This window comes from Mustelus asterias, unplaced genomic scaffold (genome assembly GCF_964213995.1).
Source record: "Mustelus asterias unplaced genomic scaffold, sMusAst1.hap1.1 HAP1_SCAFFOLD_3468, whole genome shotgun sequence".
Lineage (NCBI taxonomy): Eukaryota > Metazoa > Chordata > Chondrichthyes > Carcharhiniformes > Triakidae > Mustelus > Mustelus asterias.
Window position 1 is genome coordinate 24,294 of NW_027593413.1, and position 6,079 is coordinate 30,372.

Below are 6,079 nucleotides of genomic sequence, written 5' to 3' on the forward strand. Positions count from 1 at the left end.
CACAGGGAACCATGTAGACACGGGGAGAACATGCAAAACTCCACTGCAAAACTCCATTTGTAAAATGCGTACAGGAAGGTTCTTTGGAACAATATGTAGATAGCCCGACTAGAGAGGGGGCTATACTGGACCTAGTACTGGGGAATGAGCCCGGTCAGGTCATCAAAGTTTCGGTAGGGGAACATGTGGCAAATAGTGACCACAATTCTGTTAGCTTTAGGACAGTGATGGAAAAGGATGAGTGGTGTCCCAAGGGTAAGGTGTTGGATTGGGGGAAGGCTAACTTTAGTGGGATTCGGCAGAAATTGGCAGCTGTTGATTGGGAGAGGTTGTTTGAGGGTAAATCCACATCTGGCATGTGGGAGTCTTTTAAGGAACAGTTGTTAGGGCTGCAGGATAGGCATGTGCCTGTAAAAAAGGATAGGAAGGGTAGGATTCGAGAACCGTGGATAACCAGAGAAATTGAGGGATTGGTCCAAAAGAAAAGAGAGGCGTATGTTAGGTCCAGGCAGCTAAAAACGGAGGGAGCTCTGGAGGAGTACAAAGAAAGTAGGAAAGAACTCAAACGAGGAATTAGAAGGGCAAAAGGCGGTCACGAAATGTCCTTGGCAAACAGGATTAAGGAGAATCCCACGGCATTTTATTCATACATTAGGAACAAAAGGGTTGTCAGGGAAAAAATTGGACCTCTCAGGGACAAAAGTGGGGAATTATGCTTAGAGCCCAAAGAAGTAGGGGAGATCCTAAATGAATACTTTGCGTCGGTATTCACAAAGGAGAGGGATGTGTTGACTGGGAGTGTCTCGGAGGGGAGTGTTGACCCGTTACAGAAAATCTCCATTACAAGGGAGGAAGTGTTAGGCTTTTTAGGGAATATAAAGACTGACAAATCCCCAGGGCCTGATGGAATCTATCCCAGGCTGCTCAGGGAGACGAGAGATGAAATCGCTGGGCCTCTGACGCAAATCTTTGTCTTGTCACGGGACACAGGTGAGGTCCCAGAGGACTGGAGGATAGCTAATGTGGTCCCGTTATTTAAGAAGGGTAGGAAGGATAACCTGGGAAATTATAGGCCAGTGAGCTTGACGTCCGTGGTAGGGAAGTTGTTGGAGAGGATTCTTAGAGATAGGATGTATGCGCATTTAGAAAGGAATAAACTCATTACCGATAGTCAGCATGGTTTTGTGAGAGGGAGGTCATGCCTCACTAACCTGGTGGAGTTTTTTGAAGAAGTGACTAGAATGGTTGGGAAGGGCCGTGGATGTCGTCTATATGGACTTTAGTAAAGCGTTTGACAAAGTCCCTCATGGTAGGCTGGTGAAAAACGTTGGATCTCATGGGATAAAGGGGGAGGTGGCTAGATGGGTGGAGAACTGGCTTGGTCACAGAAGACAGAGGGTGGTAGTGGAAGGGTCTTTTTCCGGCTGGAGGCCTGTGACTACTGGTGTTCCGCAGGGCTCTGTACTGGGACCTCTGCTGTTTGTGATTTATATAAACGATCTGGAAGAAGGTGTAACTGGGGTGATCAGTAAGTTTGCGGACGACACAAAATTGGCAGGACTTGCAGATAGTGAGGAGCATTGTCAGAGGCTACAGAAGGATATGGATAGGCTGGAAATTTGGGCAAAGAAATGGCAGATGGAGTTCAATCCTGATAAATGCGAAGTGATGCATTTTGGTAGAACTAATGTCGGGAGGAGCTATACGATAAATGGCAGAACCATAAAGGGTGTAGATACGCAGAGAGACCTGGGTGTGCAAGTCCACAGATCCTTGAAGGTGACGTCACAGGTGGAGAAGGTGGTGAAGAAGGCATATGGCATGCTTGCCTTTATAGGACGGGCCCTAGAGTATAAAAGTTGGGGTCTGATGTTGCAGCTGTATAGAACGTTGGTTAGGCCACATTTGGAATACTGCGTCCAGTTCTGGTCGCCACACTACCAGAAAGACATGGAGGCTTTAGAGAGAGTGCAGAGGAGGTTGACCAGGAAGTTGCCTGGTATGGAAGGGCTTAGTTATGAGGAGAGATTGGGTAAACTGGGGTTGTTCTCACTGGAAAGACGGAGGATGAGGGGTGACCTAATAGAGGTGTATAAAATTATAAAAGGCATAGATAGGGTGAACGGTGGGAAGCTTTTTCCCAGGTCGGTGGTGACGTTCACGAGGGGGTCATAGGTTCAAGGTGAGGGGGGGGAGGTTTAACATGGATATCAGAAGGACGTATTTTACACAGAGGGTGGTGGGGGCCTGGAATGCGCTGCCGGGCAAGGTGGTGGAGGCGGACACACTGGGAACGTTAAGACTTATCTAGATCGCCACATGAACAGAGTGGGAATGGAGGGATACAAAAGAATGGTCTAGTTTTGGACCAGGGAGCGGCGCGGGCTTGGAGGGCCGAAGGGCCTGCTCCTGTGCTGTTTTGTTCTTCGTTTGTTGTTTTGTTCCACACAGTGACCCCAGACTGGAATTGAACTCGGATCCCTGGCGCTGTGAGACAGCAGTGCTAACCAGTGTGCCACCATGCCACCCTTTCAGATCCCTCGTCTAAATCATTAATATATAATGTGAACAGTTGGGGTCCTGGCACAGATCCCTGCGTTACACCACGAGTCACTGCCTGCTATTTGAAAAAGGACCCATTTATTCTAACTCTTTGCTTCCTAAGGTTTCTCCTCGGTCAACTCTACGAGTTACATCCTCAAAGAATTCCAGTCGATTCGTCAAGCATGATTTCCCTTTGTAAATCCGTGCTGACTTTGTCTGATTACACCACTGCTTTCCAAACGCTAAGACTCGCTGTTGAATTTATTAACAGGCAATATCCTGACACAGAAGCTCAGGACGAGGACGAACTATTAGCAATATAGTGCTAAAGACACACACAGCATCTAACACTTCTGGGTGGCACAGTGGTTAGCACTGCAGCCTCACAGCGCCAAGGACCAGGGTTCGATTCCAGTCTCAGGTCACTGTCTGTGTGGAGTCTGCACATTCTCCCCGTGTCTGCGTGGGTTTCCTCCGGGTGCTCCGGTTTCCTCCCACACTCCAAAGATGTGTGTGTTAGGTGGATTGGCCGTGCTAAATTGACCCTTAGTGTCAGGGGGATTAGCAGGGTAAATATGTGGGGTTATGGGGACAGGGCCTGAGTGGGATTGTTGTCAGTGCAGATTCGATGGGCCGAATGGCTTCCTTCTGCACTGTAGGGATTCTATAATTCTTAACTGCCCTGACCCCACCTGCTCCCTCCGTCGTGCTGCACTCCCTGTGCAGATTTCAAGTGATTGGTGGAAAGATTGGAAAATCAAAGAATCCCTACAGTGCAGAAGGAGGCCACTCGGCCCATTGGGTCTGTACCCACTCAGCATCTAACACCCCCAAACCCCTAATCTACACAACTTGGGACAGACACTAAGGGGCAATTTAACATGGCCAATCCACCTAACCTGCACATCTTTGGACACTAAGGGGCAATTTAGCATGGCCAATCCACCTAACCTACACATCTTTGGACACTAGGGGACAATTTAGCATGGCCAATCCACCTAACCTGCACATCTTTGGACACTAGGGGACAATTTAGCATGGCCAATCCACCTAACCTACACATCTTTGGACACTAAGGGGCAATTTATCATGGCCAATCCACCTAACCTGCACATCTTTGGACACTAAGGGACAATTTAGCATGGCCAATCCACCTAACCTGCACATCTTTGGACACTAGGGGACAATTTAGCATGGCCAATCCACCCTAATCTACACATCTTTGGACACTAAGGGGTAATTTAGCATGGCCAATCCACCTAACCTGCACATCTTTGGACACTAAGGGGCAATTTAGCATGGCCAATCCATAAGACCATAAGACCATAAGACATAGGAGCGGAAGTAAGGCCATTCGGCCCATCGAGTCCACTCCACCATTCAATCATGGTTGATTTCAACTCCATTTACCCGCTCTCTCCACTCTAATCTACACATCTTTGGACACTAAGGGGTAATTTAGCACGGCCAATCCCCGATTTCCCACAGCCTCACCAGAGAGGTGAGTATTTTAGCTAATGTGACACATTTTGTGTGTGATTCCCGCCAGGCATGCAATCCTGAGCATCCCTGGCAGTGAGCAAGCCTACTCTCACCTGAAGCGCTCTCGCTTCCAGTCGGGGGGGCCAGGAGAAGAGGGGAGGGGAGGGGGGGGGAAGGTTGGCCAGATGGGAAACTGAAACAGGAAGTGCCTCTTCTTCAGCGCTGCTCTGCGTCAGCCCAGTGTGCTGTGCCACGGTACAATATTCATTCCACCGCTCCCTTCCCTGTGCAGCCCAGAGTGGGGGAGAGGGGGGGGGGAGGATTGGCCGAGCTTCCAGCAAGGGGAGGTCACGCAGCAATGTCCCTCCCACGCGTCCGCGAGGCCTCAGGGCTGGGTGATGTGAGGGCGTTTCAAAGCCAGCCCTGGCATCGGGGGACGGGCATTGCAGCCACCGTGAGCCGACTTCCCTCCGGCTCCTGCAGGAAGTCAGTAACCGCGGCTGCTTTCCGACATCTCGCCACCTCTGCAGCTCTGCACACGGGAGTCTGTGCGCGATCAGGGACGGAAGTCAGTACCCCTCCAACCCACCCCCTCAAAAGTCAGATTTACACCCCTCACAACCACCCCCCCTCCCCCCACTATTGCCTCCTCCTCCTCCAAAGGTGCCAACTTACGCACCAGGCACCCAGGCCGCCACGAAAGGAGGCCGCAGAATCTGATGCAGTGAGCGGGACGCGGAGCGAGCAGCCATCCACCCAGGGGTATTCGGCAAGGGAAGGCCTCATGTCACGACTGTGGGGGGAGGGTCCCCAGGATGAGGTGCAAGCGGGCGATGGATTAGGAGGGACTTCGGGAACCCCGACTGATTCCCCCTCACCCCCCCCCGACCCCAGTCCTGCCCAAAGTCCTGGGCACTGGGGTGGGCACGCTGAATCACGCAGACACGGGGAGGACATGCAAACTCCACACAGTGACTCCAGACTGGAATTGAACCCAGGTCCCTGGCGCTGTGAGACAGCAGTGCTAACCACTGTGCCACCCTTTTAGTTTCCTCGTCCAAATCATTAATATATAATGTGAACAGTTGGGGTCCTGGCACAGATCCCTGCGTTACCCCACGAGTCACTGCCTGCTATTTGGAAAATGACCCATTTAGAACAAAGAAAATTACAGCACAGGAACAGGCCCTTCGGCCCCCCCAAACCTGCACCGACCATGCTGCCCGACTGAACTAAAACCCCCTACCCTTCCGGGGACCATATCCCTCTATTCCCATCCTATTCATGTACTTGTCAAGACGCCCCTTAAAAGTCACTACCGTATCCGCTTCCACTACCTCCCCCGGCAGCGAGTTCCAGGCACCCACCACCCTCTGTGTAAAAGATCTGCCTCGTACATCTTCTTTAAACCTTGCCCCTCGCACCTTAAACCTGTGCCCCCTAGTAATTGACTCTTCCACCCTGGGAAAAAGCTTCTGACTATCCACTCTGTCCATGCCCCTCATAATCTTGTAGACTTCTATCAGGTCTCCCCTCAACCTCCATCGTTCCAGTGAGAACAAACCAAGTTTCTCCAACCTCTCCTCGTAGCTAATGCCCTCCATACCAGGCAACATCCTGGTAAATCTTTTCTGTACCCTCTCCAAAGCCTCCACATCCTTCTGATTTATTCAAACTTTTTGCATCCTAAGGTTTCTCCTCAGTCAACTCTACGAGTTACATCCTCAAAGAATTGCTGTCGATTCGTCAAGCATGATTTCCCTTTGTAAATCCGTGCTGACTCTGTCTGATTACACCACTGCTTTCCAAACGCTAAGACTCGCTGTTGAATTTATTAACAGGCAATATCCTGACACAGAAGCTCAGGACGAGGACGAACTATTAGCAATATAGTGCTAAAGACACACACAGCATCTAACACTTCTGGGCGGCACAGTGGGTTAGCACTGCAGCCTCACAGCGCCAAGGACCAGGGTTCGATTCCGGCCTCGGGTCACTGTCTGTGTGGAGTCTGCACGTTCTCCCCATGTCTGCGTGGGTTTCCTCCGGGTGC